We start from the raw sequence: 21129 nt of genomic DNA, 5'->3' as shown, positions 1-21129 counted from the left end.
AAAATGTTCAATGGAATGTGGTTTATGAGCACATATTTTAGAATATTGAAATATATTTTTAAACACCAAATTATACTGAACAATATTTTTAAATTCTAATAAAAACTTTATAGCAAGATAAAAACAACTAGGTATATGGCATCCTGAGATAATTGTTTTCAACCCTTCTAACAAACTGGGGGAGAAACCTTCAAATGAACATGTTTAAAAATATGCCAGACATGAATTTATAGACTATTTGATCAATATGTATATAGAAAAATACTTACTTCTCTCCATATTACAATGAAAAAATTATTTCAATAGAATGTTATCAAACTTCTTTTTCATCTACATAAGAAGGAAGTACCCTATCATGTCTCACTGACTCTAAGCTTATCCAATGTAATCCAGTGAGCTACTTCTTGTAAGATTCTACCCTGTCAAAACCAGGAGTTCCCAACCCACTTGCTTTCTTCAATAACATATGGCTTGAGTTAAATATCAATTTCTAACATAAAGCAGCAACATGCTCATACAGAGATCTCTACCACAAAACCAACAGTGTCCTGGATAGAGAATGCTCTGTTGTCAGCCTAAAGTGATGAATATGTATGTTCAAGAATCACTAGTTATTGTAAATATGCTTGTTATTCCAATATAACAGAAGGTATCTTGATTCTTAATCCCACATTTTTCAACTTATTCTGGAATTTATATGCCTATGAAAATCAAGCATACACTTAAAATACAGCTTTTAGTTTAATTTAATAATGAATCAGAAAAAATGGGCTTTAAATAAATATTTTTAAGTCACAGCAAACCATTTGAGACCTAAGTTACTACAATGATATGATTAAAAAACATACTTCTGTCTTACAGAAAAACAGAATTTTTATATAACAAATTAAAATAAATTTATTTGTCCTGCTCTAATAACTAAGTGCCATATTTTTCTAAATAACTTACATTTATCATATGTATGTTTTAGTATTTTTCACTCAAAAATAAAGTTAAAAAACATACATAAGAAATTTATTATTTCTGACTTAAGAACAAATTACTAACAATTACTACTGTGTTTCTGATTTTTAAAAAGTTTATAATGCTATACTATAATATTAAAAAGTATATAGCATTTTAACTGTGCATATGATATATACATTACTAATGTAGATAAACATATACATTTAAAAATATGGCATTTATCACAATACCCAAAGAAACATTCCTTTTTTTAATAGCATTTTTCATTATTGTCACCATAATATGTATAAACTTTGTATAACAAAAAAGAATGCACGCAATTTTCTTAAGCTCAATTTTATAACAAAATTTTACATTTATGTGTAAGATATTGTAATGGTACTTAAAATTCATTTTAATGTGTTGTATTCAATTGCTAAAAAGCTACATAATTTTCATCAAATAAATGTATACAAATACACATACAATGTTCAGGTAAATTTGATCCCTATCATTTATCCACTGTTTGTGGGGGAGGGGGGGAGCCTAATGATCTCTTTCCTTTCCATTGAACAAACAATAAAAAGGCCTTTATATATTTATTAAGCTGTTACATTATAATATATACCTATTTTATTTAGAGGAATTTGTCATACCCGTTCCCATTTAAAGCTGTCAGTTTTTTTGTGTGTTTTTGTCAATTTTGTCAGTTTTTCTGTGTTGTTGGTTGTGGGGTTTGAACTCTGGGCCTACGCTCTGTCCCTGAGCTCTTGAGTTCAAGGTTAGTGTTCTACCACTTGAGCCACAGAGCTACTTCTTGTTTTCTGGTGGTTAATTGGAGATAAGAGTCTCAAGACTTTTCTGCCCCAGCCTTGAACCATAATCCTCAGATCTCAGCCTCCTGAGTAGCTAGGAATACAAGTGTGAGCCACCAAAGCCCAGCTTACAGCTGTTTTAAAACTTTACTTTACATTCCTTACTAAATGATTTTCTAAATTCCAAAAGGACTCATATTCTGTCACAGAACAGACCAGAAAAAAAGATAAATTCTATTTTTAATCACAGAAACACTGATTTTGTTTCTCTATGCTTCTATTTTTAACAATAATCCTTACAGTGTTCATATATCTCCCTAACTACATTATGACAAATGGACAGGATTTTGTTATAAAAATAAAATACTAACAAATACTTCTTATCCCTTTGCAGTTTCAAGTTTTATCAAAGTTAATCGAACCAACTGGGCATGATGGCAAATGCCTAAAATCTCAGCATTGAGAGACTAAAATAGAAGTATCATAAGATCCAGGCCAACCTGGGCTACAAAGCAAGAAAAAAATGGCAATATTACTTTATACATTTTTATGCAGCTAAAATAGTAATATTACATGCCAGTGTTCCACAAGATCTCCAAGAACTAAAATCAAATTCATTGTATAACTGTTCTTGAAAATAATAAAATTCAATTCAATTCATTAAGTCAGCAAAAATTTTTCCAAAATAGCCTAAGTAACAGTGCAATATTACTAAACTACTTAAACCATGTTAATTAAATATTTTCTAGACAGAAGGGTATAATTTTTTAGACTGCATAGCCTCTCATAGGAGTATATTAACTCTACAATGAATTTAAACATGGCCATTCAATTGTGCTAGTTATGAACATATTTAAATATTTCAAGCCTTTAAATTTATGTTCATTCTGTTCAAACTAAATTTCTTTTCTTTTTTTTTTTTTTGGCCAGTCCTGGGCCTTGGACTCAGGGCCTGAGAGCACTGTCCCTGGCTTCTTCCCGCTCAAGGCCAGCACTCTGCCACCTGAGCCACAGCACCCCTTCTGGCCGTTTTCCATATATGTGGTGCTGGGGAATCAAACCGAGAGCTTCATGTGTAGGAGGCAAGCACTCTTGCCACTAGGCCATATTCCCAGCCCCTCAAACTAAATTTCTAAAGCTGACTACTACAATGGGCTACAATTAAATATTTCTGAAAACTATCACTAAATTTCAGATAAATGAGTGCTTAAGTGATCACATTCAAAACATGAATAAATTCTGACTAATCTTTTAAATTATAATGAAATTTTTCATTTGAAATTGGGCCCATCAAAACAAGTAAAAATCTTTTCAAAATTAACAATAGGGTATTTGTATTTAAACTGTACGATGTAGGTCATTTGTATAGTCATTCAAAAGAAATAATTTGGGGCTGGGGATATAGCCTAGTGGCAAGAGTGCCTGCCTCGGATACACGAGACCCTAGGTTCGATTCCCCAGCACCACATATACGGAAAACAGCCAGAAGCGGCGCTGTGGCTCAAGTGGCAGAGTGTTAGCCTTGAGCGGGAAGAAGCCAGGGACAGTGCTCAGGCCCTGAGTCCAAGGCCCAGGACTGGCCAAAAAAAAAAAAGAAATAATTTTTCTAATACAGGAAAATATTACTATTATCCTCCTAAAGAAACATTTCTGATTTTAGTTCCTTGTTGCAGGACTTACTAGCTCTGCAACCAGGGTAAGTTAAATAGTCTATCTCCTGCTCTCATTTTTAAGTTACCGGTAACAATGGTTATCTCAAAATTATCTAAAATATTAAATAAAATATTACCTGCAGATTACTTAGCAGAACGTTGTAAATATAAATCCTAGCTATTTTTTATGAAATATAAGGGTAGGTACCAACAGAATTTACCAAGTCTCTGAAGCTTCCACACAGAAGCTTTTAAGTTTACAAAGAGGCTCCATTGCAGTTCAAAATAAAACAAACAACTAAGGAAGTATAAAATAAAAATAATAAAATTACTATCTAAGGAATAAGGATAAAATAAAGCTGAATGGTTGAGCACCTGCCTAGCATGCATGAAGATACGAGTTCAGTCCCTAGCAATATCCCCCCCACACACACACTTACATATTCTTATTGCACAAATGTTTTAGCATTTACATTCAATTGATTCCAGAGAAAATTCTTTAAAGGAAGTAAACACAAATATAAAATCCAGTCTCACAGATTTTTATGGCATAATACAAATTAATATTTATAGAAATTTCAAATAGGTTATATATATTTGAAATTTATAATTTTCAAAAATGTATAATTCATATGAAAATACAAGTTCATTTAAAGATGCTGGCATATCAAGACATCAAAATCCAAATACAATTAAATAAGGGTAAAAGAAAGAAGAAAAACCTCTAACTTGTATATATTTGAGAAGTGGATTTCAACATTTTAAAAATCCATCATATACTTATTTGGCCTGTCTACTGCAATTCACAATCAAAAGTTTAAAAAGTAAGCTCATTCTCAGACTTTACCTTTAGTGAAATGGAAAAGGAGATCATGGAAAAAGTTGATTAAGATGAAAAGTAAAGACATTCTAAGGAAAACTTAGTGAAAGCAGTATTCTTTACAAAAGGCAAAGCAAACAAATGGGAGGCTAGGAGCAGGCAACAAAGAAGAAATCAAAGCCAAAATATTCAATGCCCTCTTAACTATAACGAAGTTTAACACCAAAAAAAGGAAGAAAAAATATATATTCATGCTACTAGGAAAAATTTAATTTCAAAAGCATTTTATATGCAGTTTTATAGGCCAATTTATCCTTTTTCACATATCAAGATAAGGTAGTTGCTTTACAGTTGACTCTAATATAGAAAAAAATCTCTCAGGAATCTGGATTTAACAAGAACCCACTCTATTTCTAAAAGAAAACCAGAAGACAAATAAGAGCTCAAAAGTAACTGGAATAAATGGTGTTCAGGTATATAAGTTTAACATGAAATTTACTTATGAAACAGTCCTACTTTTCTTCTAAAGTATTAGACAGTAAATCCCTCCTTCTATACTATAAATTCCAAGGTCATGGCCAAAGATGTTTATTAGTATAATTACAATGTAGAAATAATACCATTAAGCCTCCAGTTCCAGATTTCATAAATTAATAAAACTGGAAGATTAAGAACAACGTCAAGGGTCTTTTAATTGAGACACCAAAACAAAAACTCCTAGAGTAGATTTCACCTTTATGATCTTTTAGTTTTGTTTCCAATTGACCTTCAAAGTTGCTAAGCATTTTCAAAAGTACCTTGCTAAGGGCTGGGAATGTGGCTTAGTGGTAGAGTGCTTGCTAGCAGGCACAAAGCCCTGGGTTCAATTCCCCGGCATCATATAAACAGAAAAAGCTGCAAGTGGCATGGTGCTACAGGTAGAGTGCTAGCCATGAGCAAAAAGAAGCAAAGGACAGTGCTCAGGCCCTGAGTCCAAGCCCCAGGACTGGCAAAAAAAAGTACTTGCCAAACATAGCTTTCATGTAAAAAAATAATAATAATAATAAAATAAGATATGAGCTGGCCCAAGCCTGTAATCCTAGCTATTCAAGAGGCTGAGAACAGAAAACCAAAGTTCAAGGACAGCCTGGGCAGGACAGTCTGTGAGATCTTGTGTCCAGTTAACCACCAAAAAGCCAAATGTGGAGATATGGCCCAAGTGGCAGAGCACTAGCCTTGAGTAAGAAAGCTCAGGGATCACATCCAGGCCCAGAGTTCCAGACCCAGGACCAGCATAGATAGATAGATGACGGATGGATGGATGGATGGATGGATGGATGGATGGATGGATGGATGGAGAAAGGTACTCATTTTTAATATAAAGACACTCAGCTTCAAAATTTACTCCTTTCTTCTCTTCATCCATACTCTATAGCTTTAGATTTTAGTCCCAATAATGAGCACAGAATGAGTAATTTGGAGAAGGATTTTTTTTACCTATTTTTAAACAAGGTAGTCAAAGACTGTGAGTATACTGTAAGTATATTTTTTCTCACAAAGACTGTGAGAAAAAGAATTAAATGAGAAGATATAATTTTTAATGCCTGAATTTCCTTTTATAGAAGTCTACTATCATAAGAATTTAAATGGCCAGGGCTGGTATATTATTTGTTTGGAAAAAGTCTCTTCTAAATGTGCTTTCCTTTTTTTTTACTTGATCTATTTATTTTGGTAGTACTGGGGTTTGAATATAAGGCCTCTCACTTGCTAAGTAGTTATTCTAACACATGAGCCACTCTGTCAATCCCTTTTTGTGTTGGTTATTTTTTAGATAGTCTTGCTTCTGCCTCAGCCAACCTCAACTGTGATCCTATTTGTGCTTCCCTTTGTCACTGATACGATAGATGCTTATGACTGGACCCAGCTATTGGTTTAGGTAGAGTCTTTCAAGGCAAGCCCTCAATCTCTGACTCCAAAGTAACTAGGCTTAAACCACTGTACCCAATTTGTGTTTTCCTTAAATAAGCATCAAAAAATAACATGGAACTCTGGAAATAAATACCCTGTTCTTTCTTTTTTTTCAGTGAAATAATATGCGTTAAAACACTACTGAGGCTAGTTTGTGAACTATGGTTATAGTTTGTGTCTGTAGTTATAACATGACATGATGATATGCTTAAAGTAAATCTAGGATATGGATATAACTCACTAGTACAGCATTTGCCTATAATGGACAAGGCCCAAAGAAAGAGAGAGAGAGAGAGAGAGAGAGAGAGAGAGAGAGAGAGAGAGAGAGAGAGAGAGATATCTCAATAGGCCATCTAATGGGTCTTCTTTACTTATTTAAAATTTTTACCCACCCTGGAAACAAGCAACAAGGATACTCCCTTGTAATAAAATTAGTTTAAATTAGATATTTAGTTTGTACATTAAGAACTTGTGAAAAATATAAAACTGTCCAAAAAGTATTCCAACAAAGTTTTCCTGAGTACTGACAATTAGTTGTATCACTGCTTGAGATCCACAGATGCAGCAAATCAAAATAGGTCTCTAGCCCTTCAAGCAAAGAAAACAGAATATCATCCTTAACAATCTCCACAGATTTCCCCACTCTGACTTAGTAGTAAGCTATTTTTCATATAGTTCTTGTTTTAGTATATATTACATGAATCTCTTGGATAGCATATTCTTATGAAAGCATATTCCTATGAAAAAGAGAAAATGAATTTCAAAGTAGACTAATGGCACTTTAAATTTTTAATGCTGTAGAACTTAAAATAGTAAATTTTATGTCTGTTTATGCAAACTCAAATCATTAAATCACTCTTCACATCTATCTCCTCCGTCTTTGTACGTTTTCAGAATTATCCCTTTAATATTTACTAATTGAAGAAATTCAGTCAAATTACTAAAGTCCATGACTCTAAATTACCTAATCTGTAAAAGAAAATTATATTACCTATTATCATAGAATGCTGTGAGTATACTGAAAGTAATAATATAATTGAAGTATCTGTCAAAGAACCAGACACATAATAAACATCAATGCTTGCCATTGTCTGCCATGTGTAATCTAACCTTTGGTCCCACAATTCTCCAAGCAGACCAAGGATTCATCTCCCAAAGTATAGTTACCAATCTCTTCCAGATACTAAACAAGAGAAAAGCTCCCTTGTGAAATAAGGATACATAAACCTTAAGGTTCAACATATGCTAATTTTCTGGCCTACTTTCTATTTTAAGAGAAATGTCAAAAATGGTTTAATGTAAAATTTAACCCCCTACAGTTTTCACAAATAATATTCAAGCTACTACAATACTCTCTACCCCTACAATGACCCCTCTGTTTGTATTATACTTACCTATGCAAATATTTGTTTCTCCCAACAAAGTATAAGATGTGCTTGGACATAAGCATAACTATTCACTGAATCTTTCTTTTGAAAATTTCTTTTAAAGGACTCATACACACACACACACACACACACACACACACACACACGAAATATTTTTACTTTCTGGTAATGCTGGGGTTTGAACCACCACTTGAGCCATGTCTCTTTTTTTTCTCTAGATATTTTTGAAATAAGGTCTCATGTTTATGCCTGGGCTGACTTGTACTTCCCATATAGCTGAAAATGACAAGAGTGTACCACTATAACTTTTTCTTGTCTGAAGTAGGGATAAAACAAACTTTTTGCCTGGGCTGGCCTTGAATTGCATCTCCAAGTAGCTAGGATTATAATCATGAACCACAGTGCCCAGCTAAAACTCTCCCACCCCCACCACCCAGTCCCAGGGTCTGAACTCTGGGCCTAGGTACTGTCCCTGAGCTCTTTTGCTCAAGGCAAGCACTTTACCAATTGAGCCACAGTACCACTTCCAGCGTTTTCTGAGTAGTGTACCAGAGATAAGAGTCTCATGGACTTTCCTGCCAGGGCTGTCTTCAAACCACCACCCTCAGATTTCAGCCTCCTGACTAGCAAGGACTGCACGTGTGAGCCACTAGCACTGGGCTTAGCCAAAAAAAACATTTTAAACAAAATTTCAATATACTTTCAAAGTAACCACACATTTGTTCAGTTTATAAGACATCATTAGGGCTGGGAGGTAGCTCAGTGGCAAAGTGCTTGCCTTGCAAGTGCAACATCCTGAGTTCGATCCCCAATACCAAAAAACAGACCAAAAAAAAAGAAGACATCATTGAGCACTTACTGATGGAATTATTAACATATTACTTCTTTAGATCCTCTTTCCTCCTCTTTATCCTCTGGGCTGTTATATCTTTATAAAATAGTTATGTCTTTCTTCATTGTCCTTTCTTCCAGGACTACTAGATATTTTATCTAGTTCTTTCATTTTTATCACTTTACTACAACCCCCAACTATATATTTCATCATTTTTGTGTCAAAATTAAACAAAATGAAATTATAATCTTTCTCAAAAACATCTCCCTACTTTAAGTCTTTATAGCTAGCAGAACTATTACAGAGTAAAATATTGATCTTTTATTATTTTTAATCCTATATCCTCAACATTTATTCTGTAATAAATATGGCTACTGAAAACTTCTAAGAAAATATAAAATATGAGATCAAATCTTAAAGAATGTATTGAGCATTTTATCACCAAAAAAATTTACCTCATTTCCATGCTTTTCTATTACTAACTTTAAACTGAACTTCAAGTAATCTAAATTATAAATACTCTTTAGCAGGAAGTCATTTGGTAACTAAATTTATTCCTCCACTTCTAAATAGAAAACCAATTTTATTTTTTAGTTTCTCATAAAGAGAAAATAAAATGCCGCAAACTTTGAAAGAAAATCCTATATAGGCAATAGGAAGGACTATTAACTTGGGCAGATTCTAAGATCTAAACTGACTCTAAAACTTACTAATATGTACTTTAAGAACATTTATTGATTTTCTTACCTCAGCATGCACTGTAGTCACTCAGTATTTGTATATGTTGCTAGAATTTAGACTGTATAAACAGTGAGATTTTAATGTGTTCATGTGTTTTTAATAAATTGTATAGTATATATAAATATATAAAAAAGAACATTTATTGAGAACTGATCTTTAATTTACTTTCCTACTCATAATTTATATTCATTTTCAGGTAATTATAGATAATTGTGTAAAGCATCTAGTTCTTAATGTTTATGTTACTAGCCTAGTTCAAGACTTCATTAGACCCAAGGGTGTGACAGTAATATTGTCACTGTCTACTCTCTGAAGTAATGCTTGAATGAATGATCTACTCCTTGCCTGATTTCATCTACTCCTCATCTTATTTTTAGTTAACAATCAAGTAATTGGTGTTTTTATGACAGGACGCTTACAAGACACATCACAGTTTTCATATGAAATGGGAAACTATTTTTAGATAAGATCTAGTCACAGAAAGCAGAAGAAGAAACACAGTTTGAGTCTCTTTTTCGTTTCTGTTTCTATACTACAAGAGAAACCTTGAAAAATTTAAACAAATCAACAGAAAAGTAAACTCCTTCTAATTCCAATTAGTATTACTTCGCAAAGCACACAAAATCATTCAAGCCTACAAACCCAAGAGAAAAAGTGCCACTGTAACAAGGCTGAAGTTTACCACATATACAATAACTATATCATAACAGTACTATGATCACGGATGGAATCCTCACAAGGAATGGACCATGTAGAAGCTACATTATCAAAGAAAGAGTGTAATTAGAAGAGCTATTCTAATTAAAGTACCATAATAAATTTAACTATAAACACAGCAAAGTATTAGCTGTTGTTTTAAAGTGCTTATACCACAAATATTTGTTTTCAAACCATCTGTCATGGGCTGAGGATATAGCCTAGTGGCAAGAGTGCCTGCCTCGGATACACGAGGCCCTAGGTTCGATTCCCCAGCACCACATATACAGAAAACGGCCAGAAGCGGCGCTGTGGCTCAAGTGGCAGAGTGCTAGCCTTGAGCTGGAAGAAGCCAGGGACAGTGCTCAGGCCCTGAGTCCAAGGCCCAGGACTGGCCAAAAAAAACAAAAAAAAAACAAACAAACCTGTCATGACAGAAATCAGCCAGCTTTCTGAATGAAATTTTCTCTTAAACTAAGGTGTATCTTAATCATAGGAAGATAAAATTCTGGGAATTCACAATTTTTTTAATATTTTATGGTCTTTAAGTAATAAGGAGTTGCCATTCAACAAAGCAATTTACAAATACAGTTTGTCTTGATGAATGTCACCCCTTTTACTCCTTTCACCCAACCCTCCCACCCACCATACCCCTTCCTTCACTTTTCTTATTTTTCTAGGATATTTAATGGATTTTTTTGCCATTTAACAAAACAATTTATGCATACAATGCATCATGAACTGTGTCACCCCTTCAACATTTCTCCCCACTTCGACCTACCTCTTCCTAGCTACCAAGTGATGGTGGTGGTGGCAGTACTGGGGCTTGAACTCAGAGCCTAGGTACTATCTCTGAACTTTTCTGCTCAATGCTAGCACTATACTACTTTGAGCCATAGTACCAATTCTGGATTTTTCTGAGTAGTTTATTGAGGATAAGAGTCTCACAGAGTTCCCTCCCAGGGATTGGCTTTGAACCATGATCCTCAGCTCCCAGCCTCCTGAGTACCTAGGATGACAGATGTGAGCCACCAGTGTCTGGCTTACAATGAATTCTTGACTAAATTGTTGCAATTTCCCCCCTTCTTTCAACAACCCCCTCCCCTTGACTCCACCCCTCTTCTTCTGAATTCACAATTTTAAACCAAAGTTTAGCTAAAAGACCAGGAATGCCACCACCTAGGGGCAGCACACCACTAACCCAGGAAAAGGAGCAATAGAAGACTGACAATGACCATACCCAAAAAAGTCACAAAATATTCAAATAATATACATTCTGATATATATATACATAAAGGTATACATATATGTGTAAATGCATATAATTAGTATGAAATGATACATAAAATTATGTACTACATAAATTATTTTATATGTAGTATGTGAACATAAGCTAAAGAACACATATATAAATATATATGTGATGTATATGTATACATATAACTTGGTATATATGTGTGTATAGATGGAAAGATATACATATGTGAATATGATTTGAAAATTGAAAAGCCAATGTGTTGAGCTGGGTATATAGCTCAGTGGAAGGGCACTTTCCTAGCATACATTAAGCCTTGGTTTGATCCACAACACCAAAAAAAAAAGAAAGAAAAAGATAATATCTAATAGTTTGTATTTAATAAAATGATAGTTTTGCTTAAAAGCTATAAAGTTTCCTGTAAAACTGAGAAAAGAATTTTCTCTAACTTATAGCCTGATTAGTTCTGAATATGACTAAGAGTTTATGGGGAAAAATCTTATTCATTATTACTAAGTTTTCTTAAGTGGATATCCATATTTTGTGTACCTGTCCTGGGGCTTGAACTCAGAACCTGGGTATGGTCCCTACACTTTTTTGCTCAAGGCTAGAGTTCTACCACTTGAGCCACAGCTCTACTTCTGGTTTTTTTGGTAATTAATTGGAGATAAGAGTCTCACAACCTTTCTTGCCCAGACTGGCTTCAAACTTCAATTTGCAGATCTCAACTTCCTAAGTAAGTAGAATTACAAGGGCAAGCCGCCAGCACTCAAAGGATATTTTTAAGTCTACAAATGTTTGTTTTAAATTGACCAATGATTTTGCTGAAAGGCCAATTATTGTTAAATTGTCAGGAAACTATTCTTATACAAAGAAAAGAGACCATGTTTCTCAACATTCCCTTTAAATAAGTTCACAGTTCTTTATTTTTCTTAAACATAAGCTATGAGAATCTCCTTGAATGACAAATTAAAATTGCACATCTTAAACAGGCTATGAAATATATTTGACTTCTGGACAAAATAACTTTCATTATTATCGTTACCTCTTACTCATGTTATGACTATTAACTAAAACAACAAAGTGTCTTACAATGTCCTAACGAAAATGTATGTGCTCAGTTATGTTAGTTCACTGTCCTCGTGTACCTTACAAATAACAAATTGACTTCACATAAAATTATGTGAGCAAAAAGTACCTATGAACAGTCATTATTCCTTTTAGTGCAAATAAATCAAATTTTAAAAAAGATTTCCTATTTGTTACACTGTCTTACTTTGCTGTTCCTAGTGTTTTAATGACAATATCTAATGATATCCAATACTGATAAAGGTAGAACTTTACAGGTTTCTCCTAGAGAAACAATGGATCTGACAAAAACTATCACTACAAAAAAATAATAAAACAGATGAAACTAAAACATCTTTATCTTTTGACTCAATAAATCTGCTTCTCAAATTCTAGTCTAACTTAATTTTGATGCTTACCTTGAGTTCTAATAACTGAAGACCTGAGAGTGAGACACCAATGACTCATGTGTGTTATCCTAGCTACTCAGGAAAGTGAGGAGGATATCTGAGGATGGAAGTCAAGCCAGCTCTGGTAGGGAAACTCTTATCTCCTATTAACCATGCAAAAGCCAGAAGTGGAAACATAGTAGTGATAGCCTTGAGAGAGAGAAAAAAAAAGCTCAGAGACTACAACATAGGCCCTAAGTTCAAGCCTGAGGAAGACAAAGGGAAGGAAGGGAGGGAGGGAGAGAGGGAGGGAGGGAGGGAGGGGCCAGAAGTGGAACTATGCTTCAAGTGATAGAATTCTAGCCTTGAGCAAAAAAGCCCAGGGACAGTACCTAAGCCTTGAGTTCAAGCCCTAGAACTGGCAAGAAAAAAAAATCATTTCAGAGTTGTTGTTTCTTACTTCTTCACTTCTTTTTCCCTGACCTTGATATATAATTGACTACCCTATGGTCTCAGTGGTTCAAGTCATTAGGAAGATAAAAATATGTGGAATTAAAGTAAAAAAAAAATGATAAGACTTTTAAATTAAGTAATGATGCTAATAATTCCTCATGAATTATATGATAAGTGTTATTATAAACAAACTATATCAATTAAAGTCTATCAACTAAATGATCTTTAATTGTTTTAAAGAAAATGTACTCTAAAGACTATATTTTCAGGGATCATTTCTGTAGTATGTTACTAGAAAATGCACTCTAGAATTCATTTGTTTAAAGCTTGACTAGACTTATTCGAAATTAGGAAAATAAACCACTTCATAGAGCATTCTCATTTTGTACTCTCAGAGCTGCCAAACACTTTTATTAATAGCATAAGAGTTAGGCTAAAATAACAAAATTAAAAGAAAGTAAATTTTAATCACAAAATTTGACACTTTACATAATTACTACAATGACTCATATCTTTGCAAAGCCTTCCATTTGAAATTTTTAAAACACATTCTTTTTTCCTTTTAACTTCTTCTCTAGCTACAGCATAAGTGTAATTAAGTTTTACAATCGAAAACAAAGCACAGAATCTGCTTTCTATTAAAACTGGGACACGAGTAAGAAAAAACCATGAGGAATGACAAAGGGAACTCGAAAGAAAGTCTTAGGACTCCATTTAGTACATGACAGAAAACTAAGATGGAGAATAAAGAAAGAAATAATAATACAAATGAACAGATGATGGATGCTGTATGAATAAAAGTTACATCAGAGTGAGTTGAAATGTTTATCTGGAAGACTTACCATAAGTAAGTCTTCATTCCCCGCCCCCCCAAGTCAGTCTCTCTCAACCAATGTCAAGGATATTTCAAGGACAGAATTACAGAACAGTGAAAACTGAGAGTATAAAATTATTATAACAAATTTCTGTAAGTTTTCATCCATTGACATATCAAAATCTCACCCACTGTTAGGGTGTAGGTATTCATCTAATTGAATTCAATATCGATTCTCTACAAAACCAACTACTATACTTTGCACACCACAAAGGCTTAAATACACATATTAGTTTATGAGAAATTAGTTTTTAAGAAAGATAAATCAAGAGGGGCCATGCATTGGTGACACTGGTGCCTCAAACCTGTAATCCTAACCACTTGGGAGGCTAGGATTTGAAAGTTGAGGTGTGAAGCCAATTATTATCTCAAATTAACTATCAAAAAGCCAGAGAATTAGCTCAAGGGTAAAGTGCCAGCCTTGAGTAAAACAGACAAGTGAAGGCTAGCACTTGAGCTAATTCTCTGGCTTTTTGTTAGTTAATTTGAGATAAGAATTCTGGTACTGGAAAGACCCAAAGAAACATGGACTCTATGGTCTCCCTTATTGGGAATAATTAGCACAGGATTAGGCAAGCCACAGCAGAGGATCACAAGAGCCCAATAGCTATACCCTTATGATCACATAAGATGATGCTAAGTGAAATTAACTCCATTTTATGGAAATGATTGTTATATCACAGTTGTAACTACTTTCAACATCCCATGTGTATCTGTAGTTTATACTGTTGATGATGTTCTTGTATCACCTTCTTGGATTGTATCTACACTATCTCTGTAATCTTATCTGAGTATATTGGAAACCGTGTATACTGGTATTAGAATTAGGAAATTGAAAGGGAATACCAAAATTGAGAGACAAAGGGTAAAATAAGAGAAACAACAACAAAAGCAATACTTGCAAAACTGTATGGTGTAAGCGAACTGAACACCTCAGGGGGGGGAAAGGGGGAGGGGGGAGGGGGGTATGAGGGACAAGGTAACAAACAGTACAAGAAATGTATCCAATGCCTAACGTATGAAACTGTAACCTCTCTGTACATCAGTTTTATAATAAAAATTTAAAAAAAAAAAAGAATTCTGGTACTGGAACAAGAAAGGAGAGGAGAGGGAGGGGGGAGGGGGAGGGGGAGGAGTAGGGAGAGGGAGAGGGAGAGGGAGAAGAGAGGGAGAAGAAGAGAAGAGAAGAGAAGAGAAAGAAAAGGAGGGAGGGAGGGAGGGAGGTAAGGAGGGAGGGAGGATAAAAAGAGAAAGAGAGAAGAGAGAGAGAGAAAGAAAGGAAAGAAGACAGACAAAAGTTGTCTGTAACTTTACAAAAAAATTATTTTATCAGATTATATAAACATGAGACATTTTAAATCTTCCATAAATAAATACATATAGTGTTTTGCAGATTCAATTGAAAATTATAATTTAATTTAATAGATATCTAGCTTTTTTTCCCTAGCCCAGGCTGGCCTCAAACTCTTAATCCTCCTATCTTAATCTCCCAAGTGGTAAGATTATAGGCATGCACATCCAATTTATTCAGTCATAATTTTGTTTTTGTTGTTGTTGTTGTTTTAAACTACTGGAGATTTGAACTCGGGGCCTCACACTTGCTAGGCAGGTACTTATCACTTAGAGACATACCTCTAGTCCTTTTCTTTTGTTGTTGTTTTTGTCCCAGGCTGGCATCAATTATGATCCTCCTACTATGTCTTCCATGTACCTTAGATTACAGACATACATCCTGATGCAGCTTCCTAGTTGAGATGGGGTCTCACTAACTTTTTGCCTTGAGCTAGCCTTGAACCTTGATACTCCTAATCTTTACTTACCATGTAACTGGTATATAAAAGTTTGAATTACCTCACTAAATTACCTACTCATTCTTAACCTTAAACTTACTAGAAAGAAAAAAAATAAATGTCACTCCACAAAAATAGTGCCATTTGGGGGCTGGGAATATGGCCTAGTGGTAAAGTGCTCGCCTCCCATACATGAAGCCCTGGGTTCAATTCCTCAGCACCACATATATAGAAAAGGCCAGAAGTGGTATTGTGACTCAAGTGGTAGAGTACTGGCCTTGGGCAAAAAGAAGCCAGGGACAGTGCTCAGGCCCTGAGTTCAAGCCCCAGGACTGGCAAAATAAATAAATAAATAAATAAATAAATAAATAGTGCCATTTCAAGAAATTCATCATGTTATTCAAACTGTTCCCATTGTTTATTAGCAATTTGTAAATTACTGTAATTTATAAGTTACTGAATTGTTATCTATTAGCAGCTTAGTATTCTCATATACCCCCATGCCCATCAGTAAGTTATCTGTGGTCCATTTGGATTTTTTAACAAATTATGCAAACATCAAATATACAAGTTAAAGAAGTCTATAATTAAATTGTGATTTATAAAGTAATGGGGAAGAATTAGCTCACTTTGTGACAATGGAATGGATTTTCTGAAGAAGACACTAGTTTGACTGGTATTAGCTACAGATGCCAGTAATATTTTTGAGAGATTGGTGGGCTCTTTCAGATGCTTTCTTTTCCTATATTTCTCTATAGGTGATGGGATTAGAGATCCCTAAGAAAAATATTACATCCAAAAATGTAAAGTTACTAGTTTCAACATCTCTAACATTCTGAGTATCTAAATACAAATGTTCTTATTTGATATACAATTCATTTCTTCATAGCTTTGTGATATTTTATTTCCCTGAAGTCTTGAGTGTATTCTTTGAAACACGGTTACATCCCTACAAGAAGGCCATGGTAAAGACAATTTTCCCAGCTAAACCATACTTGGTCATAGAGGTGGTATATGTGGCACAGTATGAGGTTCTGATGGCTTTAGTAACTTTTTCTTATGCACTGTCAAGAACAGATATCAGAGTCCCATGTAGTTGATAGAAGACAGAGTGTTCTAGTTCCAATTTCACAGTGTTAAAGCTCTTCCTTTCAGTTTCTTACAAAATATTTTCTTCAGTCCAAGAGCCTCTAGTTTCCCTGGTTTTTTGTTTGTTTGTTTGTTTGTTTGGCCAGTCTTGGGCCTTGGACTCAGGGCCTGAGCACTGTCCCTGGTTTCTTTTTGCTCAAGGCTAGCACTCTGCCACTTGAGCCACAGCACCACTTCTGGCCATTTTCTGTATATGTGGTGCTGGGGAATCGAACCCAGGGCCTCATGTATATGAGGCAGGCACTCTTGCCACTAGGCCATATCCCCAGCCCATGGTTTTTTTAATCAAACTAGATTCCAGCTAGGTTTGCACACTCCAAGAAGCTATTTCGACTTTCACTACTCTCATTTGGTTTAGAATAGTCTCGCTATTCCTAGTGACATACATACAAAAATGTATGTAACATTTTGCTTTCTTTAAGGTTGCCTGCGTACCCCAAAATTTCTTGTTTATTTTATTTAGCTTTCACTTGCTTTGATTTGAATATTTCTCTCATGTGTTGGAAATTTAATCCCCAAAGCAATGGGGTTGAAAGCTGGAACTCTTTAGATGTGATTAGTTTGTGAAGGCTCTACTTTTGTGAATGGATTAATTCCATCATTGTAGGAGTTAGTTAGTTACTGTGGAAGTAGATTCCTCATAAGTTCTGCTCCTTCTATCATGTGCAGGCATTTCCTTGCCCTTTGTTTCTGCCATAAGAGGATGCAGCAAGAAGGCCTTCACCAGCACCATGATATTTAGACTTCCTGACCTCCAGAACTGTAAGAAATAAAATTCTATAGCTTATGAAGTCCAGTCAGTGATATTCTGTTACAGTAGGGGGGAAAAAAGACCAAGATACTACTCCATGTAGAGAGAGTTCTTTTGTGTTAGTAAAACCTTGATAATGAAAAAAATGGCAATGACACTATAGATAAACTTAAAAACCATCCCAGTTAAGAATTAAGATTATAGATTTAAACTGGTATGGTGGTATGGTACATACCTATAATCCCAACTATAAGGACTTTCACAGAGGAAGATCATGACTTCAAAACAATCTTGGTCCATATAATGAGAAAGAGAAGGAAAGGAAGGGAGGGCAAGGGAGAAGATGGGAGAGGGAGAGGAGACGGAAGGGGACAAAAGGGGAAGGAAGGGAGGGACAGTGGAGGAATGGGGAGGGGTGATTGAGAATAAGAGAATATCTAATGTTTCTACTCCACACTGTTCTGTTCCACACTGTTCCACACGGTATCATAGTACAATAAAGCAGAGGGGAATTAATTAAATGCATAAAATTTGGAAAAGAAAACCCGAATTTTAACTATAGACTAAACACTGTTGTCTATATAGAAAACTCTATCAAGGATGACAATCGGGTTTAATAATATGACTCTCTGTGAGATTATTATATCTATCTTTGCATGTATCAGTTACTTGGTTGATCTTACTCTGTGGGGGCACCTGAAGGAACTAAACTAGGCAAGCTATGCTTAGAACAAGTGGACATTACTGATTTGTGATTATCTCTTTCTCATTATTAGGCAATTCTTGAGTATAAGATTCTATGCTCATGTTCCTGTCTACTAGTGGAGCCCAAAGTTTTGTTTTCTACCCCCAAAACTAGTATTGGTATTTGCCTGTAAACAGTGTAGCTGTATTTAGGTTGCTACCTTTGATTCCTACACACTAGTATTGTTACTTATATTTTTGTGTTTGATTATTTTCTTTACTTCTTAATGTACTGATGTTATCATAGGGAATGTCTTACCTGAGATCTAGATATCTTCCAAAACAGGCCATTCTGAACATCTAATCCCATTTGCCTTATAAAAATTGTTACACTTGGGCTGGGAGTGTGACTTAGCAGTAGAGTAATTGCCTAGCATGCATGAAGCCCTAAGTTCGATTCCTCAGCACCATATAAACAAATATAGGCAGAAGTGGTACTGTGGCTCAAGAGGTAAGAGTTCTAGCCTTGAGCAAAAGGAAGCCAGGCACAGTGCCCTGAGTTCAAGCCCCAGGACTAGGGGGAAAAATGTTACACTTTAAAAAATGACTAAAAGTAAAATCCAAAAACATGTAATTTTTTTCAGATAATTAATAGGTAATTTATTTTCTCATATATATTCTATATCTTCTATTTTTTGTCTCATTTCACTTTATAAAGACAAAATAATAAACTGTATTTCTAAAGAAAATTATGTGTAGAATATTAAAAAAATTTTAAGTCTTACCAAAAACATGAAAATTTATCAATCATACAATTGCCTTACAAATATTATCTTAATTCATCTTCCTAAAATTCCTCTAACTTACATGTCATTATCTCTGTTTTTGCAGAAGAGGAAACTAAAGCTCAGAAAGGTTAAGTAATTAGCTCAAGTGACAGAACTGAGATTTGAATTGGAAAATACTTGTTCCAAGGACAGTGCTTTTTCTACTGAACCATGCTGCCTCCCACCAGAGAGCATTTTCACATTACCACCTGCTAGTTCTAATTAAGAGAGAGTAATTAAACAATTCTGCACTCCTGACAACAATATTAAAGCTTCTAGCACTTTAAAGAAATTAATATAAACAGCTCTTTATCTCTTGGAAGATAGAATATCTAAACATAAACTACAAACGATTAAAGGAAAAAAAAAAAAAAAGACCCAATACAACAGGTGCTTTTTCAAAGCACAGATACATTCAATAAGACATCAAGCAAAAAAAAAGTTGTTTAATGACCAATATACTTTTAAGAACATTCAACTTCCATCTGTACAACTACTAAATAATATTTTTTTTAAAAATGAATGTTCAGGGGACTGGGGATATGGCCTAGTGGCAAGAGTGCTTGCCTCGTATACATGAAGCCCTGGGTTCAATTCCCCAGCACCACATATAGAAAACGGCCAGAAGTGGCGCTGTGGCTCAAATGGCAGAGTGCTAGCCTTGAGCAAAAAGAAGCCAGGGGGGCTGGGGATATGGCCTAGTGGCGAGAGAGCTTGCCTCGTATACATGAGGCCCTGGGTTCGATTCCCCAGCACCACATATACAGAAAATGGCCAGAAGTGGCGCTGTGGCTCAAGTGGCAGAGTGCTAGCCTTGAGCAAAAAGGAAGCCAGGGACAGTGCTCAGGCCCTGAGTCCAAGGCCCAGGACTGGCCAAAACAAAAAAAGAAGCCAGGGACAGTGCTCAGGCCCTGAGTCCAAGGCCCAGGACTGGCCAAAAAAAAAAAAAAATGAATGTTTCGAAAGAGGTGAGAAGACGGCAGAGGAGCAACAGAACCTTAGCTAAGCTCCCTCCGACACACCAGTTTTACCACTCCAGAGAAACTTTTACTCCTAGAAAGACAGCCAAAGTAAGTTATAACAGTATAGGGATTCTGGTCAGGAAGGAAAAATCGACTTTGCTGGCCTGAAAACACAGATTTGAGCTCTGGGCAGCATCCCGCCGCCACACCAGTGCCAGCGCCCGCACAGTGCCCCGCACTCCGCACACCTAAAGCACACAGCGGCAACCAGGAAGAAATCCTCCAGACAGAGGCAGACGGACGCGGATGGCAGGCTGCACACGGACGGGCCAAAACTGCAGAGAAAGCATGAGTACCTCACAAAAGACATTCTCACTCACGCCCATAGAGCAGCTTCTGGGAGCTAGCCCTTCCCCCCACTGCCAGAGCAAAGCGCCATCTTTGACACTGGCATAGGGTCAGACCATACTGGAACTAAAGCAGGCCTGGGGAAAGCAAAGACAAAGGGGCCATCTTTGATGGGCTGGGAATATGGCCTAGTGGCAAGAGTGCTCGCCTTGTATTACTTGTATTTATAAAAAATAAAAAGAAAGATAAATATAGAATCCTATTCATAATCTACATCTATGTGATAGAAACAAGTTAGAAAACAGTATTTCTATAAGAAAATGACGTATTAGGTTAAAGTTTGAAATTATTGGCATGAATCTCTTTCACTTAAAATCAGCTATTTCAAATAGTTTAATTGAATGTAGACATCTGAAAATTTTTACTGTAAATGTTAATAGTATTCTATGAACATTATGAGCCAGGAGACACTAGGCAAGTGAAGCAAACTCTCTTAATTTCCTCAAAAACCATGGAGGTTATGTACTGGCAGCTCAAGCCTGTGATCCTAGCTATTCAGAAGGTTGAGATTGGGCTGGGAATATGGCCTAGTGGAAAGAGAACTTGCCTCATATACATCAAGCCCTTGGTTCGGTTCCTCAGCACCACATATATAGAAAAGGCTAGAAGTGGTGCTGTGGCTTAAGTGGCAGAGTGCTAGCCTTGAGCGAAAAGAAGCCAGAGACAGCCCTGAGTTTAAGCCC

The 21129-nt window shown here is 35.4% G+C and overlaps 1 protein-coding gene and 1 pseudogene across 1 annotated transcript in view; one reads left to right on the top strand and one right to left on the bottom strand.

The window, feature by feature from the left end:
* Ccdc171 (coiled-coil domain containing 171) overlaps positions 1-21129 on the bottom strand; it is a 256019-nt gene that overhangs the window by 100538 nt on the left and 134352 nt on the right. The gene's annotated exons all lie outside the window — the stretch shown is intronic.
* LOC125341925 lies at positions 13255-13400 on the top strand (annotated as a pseudogene).

The sequence above is a fragment of the Perognathus longimembris genome, chromosome 1 (genome assembly GCF_023159225.1).
Source record: "Perognathus longimembris pacificus isolate PPM17 chromosome 1, ASM2315922v1, whole genome shotgun sequence".
NCBI classification, from domain to species: Eukaryota; Metazoa; Chordata; class Mammalia; order Rodentia; family Heteromyidae; genus Perognathus; species Perognathus longimembris.
The sequence above is the reverse complement of the archived record's forward strand: the minus strand, read 5'-3'. Positions and strand labels throughout refer to the sequence as shown.